This window comes from Arachis hypogaea, chromosome 12 (genome assembly GCF_003086295.3).
Source record: "Arachis hypogaea cultivar Tifrunner chromosome 12, arahy.Tifrunner.gnm2.J5K5, whole genome shotgun sequence".
Taxonomy (NCBI): Eukaryota; Viridiplantae; Streptophyta; class Magnoliopsida; order Fabales; family Fabaceae; genus Arachis; species Arachis hypogaea.
Genome location: NC_092047.1, coordinates 101,815,654 through 101,833,984, shown reverse-complemented (window position 1 = coordinate 101,833,984; position 18,331 = coordinate 101,815,654). Strand labels below are relative to the sequence as shown.

General features: G+C 35.1%; 1 long non-coding RNA gene across 1 annotated transcript; it reads left to right on the top strand.

Annotated features, from left to right (window-relative positions):
• Positions 1-16,798: 16,798 nt before the first annotated feature.
• Positions 16,799-17,288, top strand: LOC112730376 (uncharacterized). Its single transcript, XR_011869188.1, has 3 exons — positions 16,799-16,878; positions 16,959-17,045; positions 17,151-17,288. It is a non-coding gene; the product is annotated as an uncharacterized lncRNA (long non-coding RNA).
• Positions 17,289-18,331: the final 1,043 nt, after the last annotated feature.

Here is an 18,331-nt window from a genome sequence, read left to right as displayed (position 1 = left end):
TTAGCCCGAATGTATATCAAAGAGATTGTTAGATTGCATGGCGTGCCTTCTACCATTATATCTGACAGAGATCCTTGTTTTACATCAAGATTCTAGGGAACCTTTCAGCGGGCATTTGGGACTCAGTTAATTTTGGGTACTGCGTATCACCTTCAGACAAATGGTCAATCAGAGAGAACTATTCAGACCTTGGAGGATATGCTAAGGGCTTGTGTTTTGGGCCAGCCGACGAGCTGGGATCGGTATATGCCATTAGTGGAGTTTGCTTATAACAATAGCTACCATGCGAGCATCGGAATGGCTTTGTATTGCAGAAAATGTCAATCTCCGCTATATTGATAAGAAACTGGAGAAAGAAGTTTGTTAGGGCCTGAGATGATACCTGAAACTACTGAACAGATAAAGAAGATTCGTAGTCGAATGCTCATAGCCCAAAGCCATCAAAAGAGCTATGCTGACTAAAGGCGAAAGCCTTTGGGATTTGAAGAAAGGGAACATGTCTTTCTGAAAGTTACACCAACCACTGGAGTGAGAAGAGCTATTAAGACTAAGAAACTGAATCCCCATTATATTGGACCGCTTGAGATCCTGAAAAGAATTAGGCCAATAGCTTATAGGATTGCCTTATTGTCATATCTTTCGAATTTGCATGACGTGTTTCATGTATCACAACTTCGGAGATATACTCCTGGCGCAAGTCATATTCTGGAACCGGAACCGAACCAAGTGAGAGAAGATCTAATACTTCTAATAATTCCGGTGAGAATTAATGACACCAGTGTTAAACGATTACGCGGGAAGGAAGTATCATTGGTTAAAACAGCTTCGAGTCAAGCTAGTATCGAGGAACACACTTGGAAACTCGAATCAGATATGCGAAAGGACTACCCACATCTCTTTTTAGGTGACTGAATTTGAATTTTGAGGGCAAAATTCTTTGTTAGGTGGGTAGGATGTAAACCCCGATAAATTAGTAGATAATTAGTCAATAAATTAGTTTTTAATAAAGAAGATTAGAAACACAAATATTATATCAAATTAGGATAGAGCTCATCAAAACGAGAATTTTGACACCAATTTCGAAGAAAACGGTCCAAGATTGGACCGAACGGGTCGAACCGGTTGAACCGGGCCTAAATCGGGCTGTGGGCTCAACCGGGCCAGCCTTTTAAAATGAACCCACATCCTCTTCTTCATTTTCAGCAAAGCGCTGAAGGCTGCGTACAGGGAGAAGAGAAACGCTGAGACCCTTGCGGCAAATTTCAATTCGCCGTAGCTCCTCCGTCCGAGCTCCAATTGTCGCACCGTTCGTGGCCACGCGTTCATCGCGTCGAGCTCTACGTTTCTACTGGAAAAATTTCATAGGTAACTTGTTATTTCATCCTCAGCCTCCTCTTCCCCAATTCTTGAACTATTGAGTAGGAAGTTGAATTTCTTTGATTTCTGATGTTTTAGGATCCAATTAGCTTGAGAAAAATATTCACTCTTGCTTATGTGAAGCTTGGGTAAGGTGAGGATACAATAATTCTATTTTAATTTCATTTAATTTGAGTTTTGAGTATTAAATTGGATATATAAGTGTTATAAATGTGTATTAGGTTGAAAATAAATAATTGGAGCTTGAAATCGTGAATATTAGAACTTGGAGGAAGCTGAGCTTAGAGTTTGTTGAATTTTGAGGGGCTGCCTTGATTTTGAATAAATTACTTTGGTCGTTACGTGAAAAATCGGCCAAGGTATGGTTTAGGTTTCTTGCATTTAATATATAATGTTCCGTGAAAACTTAGGTTAGATAACCATAGGATAAGCTAGATTGCACGGAATGGTACAATGCTTAGTATACTTGATGTCTATGATGTGGTTTGATTGTATAGTAGAGATTATTATTATGTGGACATTCCAATGAGAAATGAGTAATGAGATATGGCTAAGTTGATGATTTTATAGGTTACATGCATATTAATTGAAGGCTTGATGGTTTTGTTGATATATATATATATATATATATATATATATATATTGGCAGTTGATAAATGGTGTAAAGTTGTGTTGAGTTTTGTTATTGGTATATGGTGTTAGATTTGGCATATGTAACAAGGAATGAAATGGAGTTTTAATTGAAAATTGAGGTTTGAATATTTTTGTAAAAGTTGGTTTTGGCCGAATTTTGGCGAGATATAATTTGACTTCCGGACCTTCAATTTGTTCTTAATTTGTTTTAAAATGAAAATAGGATTCGTGATATTTATGGCGTTCGAAGAACGGAAGGAAAACGATTTAAAACGATTGCGTTATGCCCGTCGGAAGTTTGGATGACAAATATGTGGTTATGCTGCTGAAAATTTGCAAGGTTTGAAGCTCTCTGGTGATCTGATGCTGTTTTTAAAAAAGACGTACGTCCACGCTACGCGTGGAATGTAAACTTTGTTTGTGCGACGCGAGTAGCTCTATGCGTACGCGTGATGGACCAGCAAGCATGCCCACGCGTACGCGTGATCCACACGTACGCGTGACATGAGGTATCCATCTACGGGTACGCGTGACAAGGGGACGCGCGCGCCCGAGCTGCATTTGTGCATTTCCAAGCGTACGCGTGAGCCACACGCACGCGTGGACCCTATTTCAGCAAACATGATTTTTAATGTTTTAAACTACATTTCAAACCTCTAAACCTCTATTTTCATTCCTATGGTCACAAATAACTGTATTAAACCTGATAAGTCAGATGAAGTTAGGAGGTGGGAATAACTTGAAGGTGAAGTAGAGTTGAGAAACGATGGGTTGATTATGAAATGTTACCAATAATCATAAATGATACCTGGCTGGATATTCAAATGAATAATTATGTATGATACTTGGCTTGGATGATTAAATGATCTGAGATACGAGATTCCCTTGGTAAAGTACCGTGGCTTGCCACCACGTGTACCAGGTTAAAAGCTCGATACTCTGTTGACCCTAAGATGTAAGTGTGACCAGGCACTATAAATTTCCGGGAATGTAGCCCCCATTGAGCAATATTGATTATTTGAGAAAAAGCTATACATAGACTCTTGGGGATGCACGTCGAGGGACAGTCTAAGGTTTTCGAACTTGTCGGATTGGCTGGATAACCGACAGATGAGCCTCATCAGCCATAAGACAGGCATGCGTCATATGCATATTTCTTGAATTACTTGCTTGTGCTTTAATTGGGTGTACCTAAATGTACTTGCCATGTTAAATGTATATGTGTTACCTGCAGTATTTGTAACCTTCTTGTGCTTGCCCCTATTTGTTTATTTGTCTGTGAAATGCATGATGGAGTTGGAGGTATGGAGGAATGGCAGTATGAGACTTAGATTTAAGATTAAGTTAAGTTAGGTTTAGATACTCCTAGAAAACCACCTTTTATGGCTTTTGTTTAATACTGTAAGCTCTCTAATCTTAGTGTTGGTGTTCTAGGATTACCTCTGGCATTCCCAGGACCTTATCTATTATGTGTGTGGCACCTTTACCATAGTGAGAACCTCCGGTTCTCATTCCATACTATGTTGTTGTTTTTCAGATACAGGTCGAGAGGCGTCTTGTTAGGCATTTGAGCTCCTGAAGCAAAATGGTTACTGGGTTATTTTGTTACACGGTGATATATATGTATGTACTTAGATTTCTCTCCGCATAACTTATTCTTTTTTACTCTCTTAGAGGTTTATGGAGAGGCAGGATTTTGTTTATGTACATTTGGATTTTGGATATGTATATATATTTAAATATTCTTCGACCAGCCTTGACTTTGCGTGCTGAGTTAGGAGCTTGTTATTTTGTACCTTTGACTTTCTATTCCTACTTTTGTTATCTTACGTTTGATAGTTATAGTTTTCTTCACATGCAAGTTGTACCGTTTCCGGAGCGTGGCGCTTTTCATTTCGCAATTTTGTTTTACCCATTTTTCAAGACTCCTAATCTATTATATTCTTTCTGCTATTATATGTATGAATTTTAATTTTAGAGGTTGTAATACCTCGCCACCTCGTTTTACATCCTAGGTGTAAAGCTCTGGATGGTAGGGTATTACATATTCTCACCACTAACGAAGACCAACCAACAGACAACACAATCTTAAATATTGTGTACAAGAAAATTTTGTAGTAGCCTTTCCACAATTTATACAACATTGAGGTAATTTTATATAAGAAATATTAATATACTTAACCTATTTTTTATCTTTTTTATTCATAAACTTATTCTTTACCAGTCGTTAATGCTTGCAGTACTTGATTTCATATCAATGGCATTTCAACAAACTCATGAGAATATATCTTTTATAAAGTTAGTCATCTCTTACGTTTGGAGTAATGTTTATATTTCTTTCTTTTAAAATTCCTCATACATATTTTCTGTGAAAATAGTTGTATCTACAGGTATAACACGCTTCGGAATAAGGTCGACTTCTACAATACTCTAACTGATCCAAAAATTGAATCTCAATACTTCTTTTTAGACATTGCACATATAAATATGGGTTGAATTTAAGGATATTTTTTTCTCTTAGTTTTGTATACTTCTAAAATTATTTATATATTATGCTACAGTTTTTTTTTTTTTACAAAATTCTTAATCACATAATTTATAAATCATAATTTAAACCACTTAAAATTAGTCTTTGAAATTTATGTAATATTCTTAATCACATATAACAATTAAAATAGGTCAAAGTTGCATTTTAAAGTTTATAATAATTTATTAGTTAATAAATAAATTTATATCATTATTATTGCATATTACTTCACTAACGGCTATAGAAATATATATTTAAATGTGACAATATCATATTGGGTGGAATGCTTGGTCATCTTCAGTATTAAGACATTGGCATTCAATTTGATCCACCAAGGACCGATCACATTTAATAATATGATAATATCTAATTCAACTTGCTAATTTATGTATTTTATTAGGAATAGTTGGTATTATTCATGATTACTGATAAAAACAATATTATTAATTAATAAGTTGCTTTAAAAGTGGGATAAGAAAAAATGGGCAGAAAAAAGATGCACCGGCTTCTATTCTAAATGCAAAATTTTATGAAGTCATTTTTTCTTTTGCTAAAATTTGTTATAAAATAACTAAATAGATAAATAAAGAAGAGGTAAAAAATATAAAATAAAGAAATATAAAGAGAGAGAAAGAAGTATTGCAGCGTAAAGAGAGAGAGAATTGTTTATTGTTTTTGTGTGTGTATCCCCTCTTTGCCTCAGTACATGTATTTATAGGCACACAAAGTTTACATTTCAAACTTCATTTATTTCTTTTAACATAGGGAAAATGTGCCCTCATAAATGGGCATCCATCATCCTTATCCATCCTCGTCACAACACTCCTCCTTGGATGACCATTTAGGATTATTGCCTCGTTAAAACCTTACTAAAGAAAAACCCAGTGGGAAAAAACCTTAGTGAAGGAAAAAGAGTACAATATCCTTTAGTGATGAGGACTGCCTCATTAAAAACCTTGTCAAGAAAAATCCAATAGGAAAAAAAACCTAACCAAGGAAAAAAGAGTACAGTCTCCCCCTCTTGTCGACATCAGTTGATGTCTCGAAATCGGCGCATCCCAATCTCATGTACCAATCTTTCAAAGGAGGATTTTGGGAGTGACTTTGTAAATAAATATGCCAGATTGTCACTTGAGCGGATCTGTTGGACATCAATTGTCCCTTGATTTTGAAGATCATTAGTGAAGAAGAATTTGGGAGAAATATGCTTTGTTCTATCACCTTTGATATATCCGCCTTTAAGTTGAGCAATACATGCTGTATTATCTTCAAACAGGACAGTTGGAGCTATTTTCTGATTAATCAGTCCACATGATGACAGAATATATTGGATCACACTCCTGAGCCAAAAACACTCACGACTTGCTTCATGTATTGCTAGTATTTCAGCATGATTAGAGGAGGTCGCTGCTATCGTCTGTTTCGTGGACCTCCATGATATAGCTGTACCACTATATGTGAACAGGTATCCTATTTGAGATCTCCCTTTATGTGGATCAGACAAGTATCCGGCATCTGCATAGCCAACTAGTTGTGACTTGGATCCATAGGGATAAAACAATCCCATATCAACCGTTCCATGAAGATATCGAAAGATCTGTTTGATTCCACTCCAATGTCTTCTGGTTGGAGATGAACTATATCTTGCTAGTAATTCACCGCGAATGATATGTCAGGTCGCGTATTATTGGCAAGATACATTAGCGCTCCAATGGCACTAAGATATGGTACTTCAGGACCAAGGATATCTTCATTCTCTTCTTTAGGACGGAATTGATCTTTTTCCATATCCAAAGATCTTACGATCATTGGGGTATTTAAAGGATGTGACTTATCCATATAAAATCTTTTCAAGATCTTCTCTGTGTATGTCGCTTGATGAATAAAGATCCCATTTTTTGTATGCTCGATCTGCAGGCCGAGACAAAATTTAGTCTTTCCAAGATCTTTCATCTCAAACTCTTCTTTTAGAGTTTTTATAATTGTTGGAATCTCTTCAGAAGTCCCAATGATATTTAAATCATCAATGTACACAGCAATTATAATGAATCCAGATGCGGTTTTCTTTATCAAAACACATGGACAGATATCATCATTTTTAAATCCATTTTTGGCCAGATACTCAGTAAGACGATTATACCACATACATCCAGATTGTTTTAGACCATATAAAGATCTTTGCAATTTGACTGAGTATAACCCTTGCGAATATTCATTGGATGGTTTAGATATCTTTAGTCCTTCAGGGACTTTCATATAGATATCCCGATCTAATGAGCCGTATAAGTAGGCTGTTACCACATCCATTAAATGCATATGCAGATAAACTGATCAAATAACGCAATGTTATCGCATCCACTACAGGGGAATATGTTTCTTCATAATCTATACCGGGCCTTTGTGAAAAACCTTGTGCCACAAGTTGGGCTTTATAGCGCACAACTTCATTTTTCTCATTTCGTTTTCTCACAAATACGCATCGGTATCCAACAGGTTTTACATCTTCAGGTGTACGGACTACAGGTCCAAAGACTTCACGTTTTGCAAGTGAGTCTAATTCAGCCTTCATGGCTTCTTCTCATTTTGGCCAATCATTTCTTTGTCGACATTCTTCGACTGATCTTGGCTCAAGATCCTTACTTTCATACATGATATTTAATGTCACATTATATGCAAATATTTCATTGACAATTGTCTTATTTCGGTCCCATTTCTCTCCTGTAAAGACATAATTTATCGAGATCTTGTCATTTTCACAATTTTCAGGTACTTGAACGTCTTCTGGCGTTAAAATTATATCAGAATTTTGGACAAATGCAGGTGTCTTTACTATGTCTTTTTCAACAGGAATAGTTTTTACCTCTTTTCTCTTTCGAGGATTTTTATCTTTGGAACCGACAAGCCTGCCACGCTCCTGGCATGTATTTGCTTCAATGGCTATTTGTCCTACTAGGACATCAATTCGAATTGGGGCATTTTCCGCCCTGCCACGCTTCTTGCGTGAATTTGCTTCAGTGGCTACTTGTCCTATTGGGACATCAATTTGAATTGGGACATTTTTCACTGGTATATAAGATTTGGTTATCCTCTTTGTATCGGAAAATGTATCAGGCAATTCATTTGCTATTCTTTGCAAATATATAATCTTTTGAACTTCTAGTTCACATTGCCCTGATCGAGGATCTAAATGCATCAAGGATGATGCATTCTAATTAAGTTCCTTTTCAGGAAGCTTATTCTCTCTCCCTAATGTTGGAAATTTTGATTCATCAAAATGACAATCCGAAAACCAGGCTTTAGATACATCTCCAGTTTGTATCTTAAGATACCTCACTATAGAGGGAGAATCATATCCAATATATATCCCCAATTTTCTTTGGGGTCCCATTTTGGTACGATTAGGTGGTGCAATGGGAACATATATCGCACACCCGAATATTCTTAAATGGGAAACATTTGGCTGCTGGCCAAAAGCTAATTGCATAGGAGAGAACTGATGGTAACTCGTTGACCTCAAACGAATAAGTGCTGCGGCATGTAAAATAGCATGCTCTCAAACCGAGGTTGGGAGATTTGTTCTCATAAGCAAGGGTCTAGCAATTAATTGGAGGCGTTTAATAAGTGATTCTGCTAACCCATTTTGTGTGTGAACATAAGCTACTGGATGTTCAACACTTATTCCATTAGCCATACAATAAGCATCAAAGGCTCGGGAAGTAAATTCACCAGCATTATCAAGACGAATTGCTTTGATTGGATTTTCTGGAAATTGTGCTTTTAATCGAATAATTTGAGCCAGTAATCTCGTAAACGCCAGGTTGCGAGAAGACAATAAGCACACATGTGACCATCTCGAAAAAGATGTGTCTATTAGGACCATAAAATATCTAAAAGATCCACATGGTGGATGAATAGGTCCACATATATCACCTTGAATCCTTTCTAGGAATTCAGGGGACTCAAATCCAACCTTTACTAGTGATGGCCTTAAAATTAACTTCCCTTGAGAACATGCAGCACAACAAAATTCACTAGTTTTAAGAATCTTCTAGTTCTTTAGTGAATGTCCATGAGAGTTTTCAATAATTCTCCTCATCATGGTTGTTCCCGAATGACCCAATCTATCATGCCAAGTTATGAATTCATTTGGGCTAGTAAGCTTCTGGTTTACAATGGCATGTGATTCAATTGCACTAATCTTGGAATAATACAATCCAGATGAAAGTGAGGGTAACTTTTCTAATATAATCTTTTTATTTAAATCATGAGTTGTGATACATAAATACTCATGATTTCCCTTATTCATAGTCTCAATATGATATCCATTTCGGCGAATATCTTTAAAGCTCAACAAGTTTCTTCGAGACTTGGTAGACAATAGTGCATTATTTATTATAAATTTTGTTCCTCCAGAAAACAAAATTATAGCTCTTCTGGAGCCTTCTATCACATTGCCTGAGCCAATAATAGTATTAACGTTTTCTTCTTTTGGCACAAGATGGGTAAAATATATATTACTTTTAAGAATAGTGTGCAAACTTGCACTATCCGCAAGGCAAATATCTTTAGAATATGTCCTTGCCATTTTTCTTCAAAATAATAATAATAATAATAATAATAATAATAATAATAATAATAATAATAATAATAATAATAATAATAATAATAATAATAATAATAATAATAAAATGAGTAAAAGTACATGCACAATAAAATTATTCACATGAATACTTAACAAACACATACACATATCAAACTATTCCATCATTGATCAAATAGCCAATATTTCCTTTAGAATCCTTAAAGAAATTAGATACATCATAATGAGTGGTGGAATTTTCATTATTTGAAACAAAAATTGTTTCCTTTCCTTTGTCATCCTTTTTCAAGGATGCTTGATAAAGATCAACTAGGTGCCTTGGGGTATGACAAGTACGTGACCAATGGCCCTTTCCACCACAACGGAAGCATTTATCCTCAATTGATTTACTTTGCCCATTATTTCTTTCTTTATTCCACTTCTGGTGAGATCCTTTGTGAACATAATTCCTTTTCCTTCCATAACTTTTCTCGCTACTAAAACCTTGTCATTTACCTCTTTTGGGGTAATAATTTGCCACATTTACTTCAGAAAATGGGACGGCACTAACTTGGCACGCTTCATGATTCTTTAAGAGTAACTCATTGTTGCGTTCAGCAACAAGAAAGTAAGAAATTAACTCAGAATATTTTTAAATTCTGTTTCTCGATACTGCTGCTGCAGGAGCACATTCAAGACATGGAAGGTCGAAAAAATTTTCTCTAACATATCGGGCTTGAGGAAGTATCACCGTCTTTTGATAATTGTACCTTTCTTCAAGGTCTTTTCACAGATATGCATGATCTTTTAATGTGGGATATTTATTTTTCAATCCTACGTCAAGATGACGACGAAGAAAAATCATGGCTTTGGCTTTTATCCTTCTGGGATATATTATTTTCATCCTCAATGGTATCTCCAAGATCCATTGAATCAAGATGGATTTTAGCATATAATATCCATGGTAAATAATTATTTTCAGATATATCAAAAGTATTATATTCAAGATGAAAGAGATTTGACATAATAAAAATTTGTTACCTGAAGTCTTCCTAATAATTTCGTTAGAGTTTCGTGCTGATAGCGTGTTATAAAATAACTAAATAGATAAATAAAGAAGAGGTAACAAATATAAAATAAAGAAATATAAAGAGAGAGAAAGAAGTATTACAACGTAAAGAGAGAGAGAGAATTATTTATTGCTTTTGTGTGTGTATCCCCTCTTTGCCTCAGTACATGTATTTATAGGCACGCAAAATTTACATTTCAAACTTCATTTATTTCTTTCAACATAGAAAAAATGTGCCCTCATAAATGGACATCCATCATCTTTATCCATCCTCGTCATAATAAAATTTAGTATTTGTCAAATGAATACGTTCCTTAAAAAGACCATTCTAAGGTACGGGGGCTGATTTGTTGGTCCCAACCATCTTTAGGACTAACGTTAGTCCTTTAGTCTAATTTTTAATTTAAACTGTTAGATCATTTTAATATTATATCTAATGGTGTAGATTAAATATAAATTTATATATTTAATTTTATTAAATACTCCCTAATATTTAATGTTTTTACAAATAAACCTTTTCATCTTTCCCTTATTATTTTTTTTGCAGATGGGTCTCTTCTTCTTCTGATTTTCTTCTTCTTCTTCTTCTTTACCATTGCAATGAACCCTTCTTCACCACTGCAATGAACCCCGGCACTAACAGCAACTACCAGGGTCTGAATTTGTCTTCCTCTTATTATTTGTTTTGCAGATGGGGTCTCTTCCGCTTCTGATTTTCTTCTTCTTCTTATTCACCATTGTAATGAACCCTTCTTTACCACTGTAATGAACCCCGGCACTAACAGCAACTACCAGGGTCTGGATTTGTCTTCCTCTTATTATTTGTTTTGCAAATGGGGTCTCTTCCTCTTCTGATTTTCTTCTTCTTCTACTTATTCACCATTGTAATGAACCCTTCTTCACCACTGCAATGAACCCCGGCACTAACAGCAACTACCAGGGTCTGGATCGAGACTACCCATGAACACATGCAAGTGTCAGATCCTGGATCGACATTATTCCGCACCCCTGCTCACCTGATGAATGAGATTTTTGACGGTTTAGAATTCACAAATAAATTCCCGTTGCAAGTATAGTTTCTAAACCAATCACTAATCCTTTCATACAAAAAGTTGTTTGTCACTAAAACAAACCCCTAAATTTATAAACCGAAGTATTGGACCTCGGGTCGTTCTCCCTAGGAATTGTAATGAAGTGTCTTGTTATTGGTTGTGAATTATATTTGGGGTTTTTAAGCTTTTGGACAAGAAATATAAATGGCAAAGAAAATAAACTAACAACTAACAAAGCTCTTGGCAAGATATGAGAACTAGAAGTCCTATCCTAGTTATCCTTCTCAATTGTGATGAGAATTTGTTCATTGCTACCACTTAGTTAACCCTTACTAAAGAAAGGAAAGTCAAGTGGATGAATTGGCTTGAGCCACAAGTCCTAGCCAACTCCCAAGGAAAGACTAGCTTTAGTGCACTCCAAACCAATTAGCAATCTCTCCAATTATCAATCAACAAAGGAATTAGATAACTCAAGTGTCACTAATTACTCTACCTAGGCCAAGAGGAACAAAATCTAACTAATAGCTATAAGAGACATTTCATCAAAAACATAGAGTGCAATACAAGTGAACACATAAATTTGCAAGAATTAAAGAGAGATCTAACTACAAAGGCAAGAGGTCCACAATAGAAAACTAAATCAATCATGAAACAACAAAGAACTTACCAATTGCATTGAAGGAGAAATGTAGATCTACAAAAGAGAATTCACAAACTACAAACAAAGGAATTACATTAGAAGAAGAATCCTACAAGTGCAATAGAGGAGAAGAACGAAAATTAGAAGAGAGAAGAAGAAGAAATAGATCTAGATCTATGAACTAATCTAATCCTAATCCTAGAGAGAAGAGAGAGCTTCTCTCTCTAGAAACTAACTACAAAGCTAAACTAAACTAATTGGTAACTAACACATGTTTTCCTCTTCACTCCTTGGGTTAAATAGCATCAGAAATGAGTTGGATTGGGCCCACAAGGCTTTAGAATTCGTTGGCCACGTTTTGCTTTAAGTGAACTAGGTGGCAGCAACGGCGCGTGCGCGTACTTTGCGCGTGCGCGCCACCATACGTGTAGCAACTATGGAAAATCTTATATCGTTTCGAAGCCCCGGATGTTAGCTTTCCAACCCAACTGGAACCGCATCATTTGGACCTTTGTAGCTCAAGTTATGGTCGATTAAGTGCGAAGAGGTCGGCTTGACAGCTTTCCGGTTCTTCCATTTCTTCATGAGTTCTCCAACTTTTCATGCTTTCTTTCTTCATTCCCTTGATCCAATCTTTGCCTCCTAAACCTTAAATCACTTAACAAACATATCAAGGCATCTAATAGAATCAAGGTGAATTAAATTTAGCTATTTTGAGTCCTAAAAAGCATGTTTTCACATTCAAGCACAATTAAAGGAGAATATACAAAACCATGCTATTTCTTGAATAAATATGGGTAAAAGGTGATAAAATCCCCAAAAATCAATACAAGATAAACCCTACAAATGGGGTTTGTCATCACCCCGCCACTAAAATTTGTGTTGTTCTTCTCGTCTGTATGGTCATCGACGTCGTGTGGTGTTTTTCGAGGAGGAGGTATTTTTCATCGAAGGTGCCTCACATACATATACAGAGACCCAAAAAAAGAAGAAACATGGAAAAAAAAGGGAAAAAAGTGTTTGCTGAAGAGAATAGCCTCAAAGGAGACCCACGACTTCCAACCATTTGTCAAGCATCAGAGTCGTTCCTTACTTCCCCAAATAAGGTTTTAATTTTTTTTTCTTTTTTTCTTACAACGTTTTTATTTTTATATTTTTTAGAATAACATAAAAAAATATTTTATTGTAATTTCTTTAATTTTTTAACCTTCTTCATCAACAGATCTATAGCTGTGGCTGTTTGGGTTCATAAGATGCTTAGAAATCTGAAATTGATGGTGTGCCGCACAAAAGATCAATGAAAAGACATGCATGAGACCAACTATAAGCTAATAGAATAAATCTAGCCATAGAACAAAAAAGGTCAGTAAATAATCTTGCATTTTTCTTAATGTTGTTGAAACTTATGGTTGAGCAGGACATAATTGAACTTTGTTAATTGGAGGGAGTGGATGAAGGATTGTTGATGAATTTTTCTTAATAACTAATTGGTGTTAAAAATACATTCATGAAAAATACTCATATCTCTTTAAAAAGAGTTACTTAATGATAATAATTGAACTTATTTAACAGGGTAAATATGTATGATGTCAATTTTTACTCAATTTAATGTCAAGTATGGCATATATTGTCCTATTTTATGCATCGAATAGCTTGTATTCACTCATAGATATTGTTTGTATGCTTACGGAGAAAATGATTGTGAAACTAATGGAAAAAATCAAGCAAATAGAATCCTAGGAAGACTATTTATAGCTCAAAATATGTTCATACCACAGAAAATAATGTTAGCACTATGGTTAGGACAACAATAAAGAAAAAGTGATTTTACTAAAATTGGTTTTACTAGAATTGAGTGAGAAAATTTGTATTAAAAATTTGAATGCCTCTGGAGATAGTTGTGATAAATATAACATGTGCTTGTATAATAAGAAAACTGTCAGAGTTCTTTCTAAAGAGTTCATTAATGAGAAGAATCAAATCTCCTTATTTATGAGTGAAGGGTGTTTTCTTATATGGTAACTGGGTTGATTTTAATAGTTAATTTATGTCTTCATGAAAAGTCCTAGAAATATCCCTTATTGTTTTAAAATTTAGCTTATAAAAAATATAGAGTTGGTTTAAACATAAGAAATGGCTCAAATATAATGAAGATAACATATATTAGCTCAAATAAGTAATACACATGCATATATACATTAAGTCAAGTTATGAGCCAACCGGTTAAATCAGTATTTATTCAAATTTCACTTACTAATATATGGATCCAATTTCTTAAACTATTAATGAGTTTAGCTCAAAGGAGCTCACGGAGGTAGTTCCATTAAATTAAACTTATGAGTTAGCCAAACTTATTAGAATAAATGTGTTAAAGTAGTTTTATATTTTATAGTAGAGTAAAATATTTTTTACATATGTGAGTTGAATTTATACTTGAGATTAAAGTAGAAAAAAGAAGTTACAATATTCATAAATTTAGTGTGTTGTGTTGAATTTATACTTGAGATTAAAGTAAAAAAATTTTTATATATGTGATGCCTTGGTGTGAAATGGAGCAATTTATGCCGAGGAGGCATGAGTTCTTTGATAATTGGAATGTCAATAAAAGCATGGAACCATGAGTTAAGCTTAGGCATTGACTTTGCATCAATAAGGTTGATGGCCACAACTTCCCCAGCTATTCCAATCCAGTATGGAAGTCAGCCATAGCAATGTCCGCAAAGCCAATGTTATCACCTCCAAAGAAGCATTTTTCCTCAAGTCCAACTTCAAGCCTCTTCAGATTCTCTCGAGCTTCTTCGCTGCCTTCTGTTGCTCTTCTCCTACCTTGGAAAACGCTGCCACAACCGTTGAATTTATACTTGAGATTAAAGTAAATTTTTTTTTATATATGTGAGTTGAATTTATACTGTAACTTCCGTGACCACCCTTTTTTCTTTTCAGTTTTCTAAATTTGAATTTTGAAATTGGACATATTAAAATTTGAAAACTAAAGTATAAAATTTAACAATTAGAGTAACGTCCAGGTATTTTAAAAAATTGAATGCTCATTAATGTGATAGCAAGTTTCTGTATTTGATATTGAATTAAATGTTTTCTGAATTAAATGTAATAAAATCTCGGGATATCTCAATTAATTTCACTCGATTTGTTTCCTGTAATTGTTCCTTTATAAAATCCATACGGCTAGCCAGTTGTAAACCCTATTTGTTGTCAACCAACCTAACCTTGTCGGCAGTACGTTTTATAATTTCAATGGCCACTGCAGAGAATGTCACTGCAGTTGCACCTGATTCGGTCTCAAATTCCAAGTAAATAAATTTACTTTTCATCAATTTCAATATTTACGTGATAGTAAATGTTTCTAATATTTGGTTGCAGGTTTGAAGCTGACCCTTTTATGCGTATAAATGGTGTGGAATTTGTTGCAACAAGTGCAACCCCTACGCAAGACCCGACATCGCCGCAACTGCAGAATGTTTCTATAGATGAGTTATTTCGTGCAATTGAAGTATGTTAGCCATTAGATTATATTAATCCAATAATCCAAAGGAATAAAATCATTTAAATAAGTCTCTACTTCCGACTTGATTAGCCATTAACGTAGACCTTGGTGCTGTTTATTTACAGGACTTGAGGAGAGATATGAAGGAGCTAGGAGAGCTAAAGAAGTCTATGGAAGAACTAACCAAGGCTTCTGGAAACATAGAGAGATCACTCAAGGTGATGGAGTTTAAGCTGTACCATAATGAAGATAAGTGCAAATACCATGATGAGTACAACACAAACCTACCTCCCAAAGATTCAGTCAGCAACGTTGATTTTACTCAGCAAAGTGTAGACAGGAACCCAATGATGACACCAGTCGCTGATCCACCATTGAGAAAGAGGTTGAGATGCAGCCCCGCACAACTCGACAATGATGTCACCATTGATATCTCTGATGCCGAAGATGATGCCACTATATCAAATAAGCATGAATCGGGGTTGTCTCGGGCATCACAATCTTCACGACTTGACAGCATTAAAGGAAAGTGCATTGTCAACCCTCAACTTAGAACCAAGGCTAAGTCTACAGCTTTCCTTGCCAGCAATTACTGCAGGACATTGCCGACTAAGGTAATGGAACCTTGGTTATTGAAACTTTGTCTTCAACTATTTTTTACTTGCCAGCTTAACCTCAAACCTCATTGGATTATTTTTACCTAAAAATTGGATGGATTTCATATTCTAATGGTTATTTCACAGGTTGAATCCTCATTGACTCGAGGAAAATTGCTCACCTCCCCTTCTCCTAATATGCGAGTTGCTAAGATGACAAAGATAGGGGATGCCACATTATTTTCTGTTCCACGTCGACTTCCTGCTCAATCTGCTGGTGTGCCTTGCCTCCAAGGTGAGAGGTCATTGCCACAAGGCTCTAACTCTAACCAAATGGAGAAATAACGTTACTATAATGCAATGATTAAGGTGACAATCATTGATTACTGGTTTTGAATGGTCATAATATGCCACTTTGACTTAATAAACCCTAAAATGGAGAAGTCTCTTTTTTTTAGGCTTTTAGGTGCAAATTCAGACCATGTGCTAAAATGCAGCTAAAGTCTGTTCAACTTGAAGGATTAGCATATGCATTTTGTGCAAGCATTGAAGATCCAAGGTGAGTTCCCCTTTTTCAGCTCACACTTGTAGGATTAGTGTTGTTGAACTATCTTATATGAAACATCTGAATTTCAGTGAGACCATGATTAATGTGGATGACACGATAGTAACTAGGGAAGAACTTACTTGTCTAGCTCCCGGAAGACCAATCTCGGACAAGGTACCTACACGGCTACACAAGTTGTTTTTTGCATGTATTTTTTTTGTTTTTGGCTATGAATATTTGTCTTCAGCCATAAATTGCTTTACTCTCATTTGTAGATAATCAAGCTTGTGGTAATGAAGGCCACATGGGACCAAGCAAATAAGACTTTTTGGATGCTTCCGCCATCTTTTGCGGTAAATATCATGTTAACTTATATCACTTTTCTTTGAATTATGCGTAATTCATTAGAATGAGATCTCTTTAATCCTTTTAGGTGGAACATTTTATGGGACATTCACTGGATAAAATGATTGCTACCTATATATATCGCTTTATGCCTGTCGCACCGGATCTTAAATTTGTGAGTGCATGTGAATTCTTTAATGGATTAATTTATGCAAAACCTCATTAAATCTAAATTTACGAGTTTAATGTGAAATGACCCACACTTAACTATCCGCTGTAGATTTATGTGCCAATTAAGGAAGAAGGTGACCACTGGTATCTTATGGTCATTAGCTTATTGGATGGAAAATTATATCAGTTTGATTCTAATCTAAATGACGATCAAGTTGAGCCAAGACAAGAAATTATGAAATCCTTGGTGAGGTGTCATTAATCCATTTCTTTATACACATGTAAAATAATACATGAACCTTAACAGTCTTGTCATGAATATAATTTTCAGGCTTTAAAATTATCAGATATGGTAACTTCTGGTCATTACCTAAAAGGTGACATTCCTGAAAGAAAAGATTTCATGAACTTTGATGTGAAAGAGGCTAGGGGGGTGCCCAAATGTCCTCAAAGGTACACATAATTGCAATGAATCTTTTATATTCATCTTTAATTAAAGCGATCTTTTATTGACACTAACTATTTAATATTGCCACTGAACTTTTAGTCGCGACTCTGGTCTCTGGGTTCTTCAATGGTTGTCTATGAGAGGGAAGTTTAATCCCACAGTGTTGGGCATTGTAAGTTAGCCAAAGACATATTGATTAATTATATGCATGCTGAGCATATTATTTAACTAATTAATCCATATTTGCAGCTAAATGAGCAATATATCCGTACATCCATTGTGGTAGATCTTTTGTTGGGGGTGTTCAATGACCACAAATACGAGTTTCAGAAGAAGAGCAATGAGTTCAGGGCTACGCTTTAGCGTGAACAGCATGGAGAGCAACATTTTTTCATATTCAGTTATTATTTTCAAAATTTGCTTTAATCCTCAATTGTGAACGAGATTAGTGACATTTATAATTTATTTGTTGAATTATTATTTTAAAGGAGAAAGTTTGTCTGGTCTGAAAACTTTGTTACATTATTATATTCATAATAAATACAAAGATCAATAATATTTTGCTATTTTTATTTTAGGAGTTTGTTGGAACATGTGTGTGAGTTTACATGTGTGTGAGTTTGTTGTAACGTTATGCTCACCTATATTCATCATGTGTTCTTTGCCATTCCAAATTGAAAATGATTAGTTAAAGATTCACACATGATTTTTTTTTATTCCAGGTTCAAACACATGTCTCAGCAAATACATAACCACACTATCATGCCATAGAAAGGATGCCTTTCATGCATCAAGCTTATATTCCCCCGAAATCTTGGTCTAACTGTTACTGCAACCATACA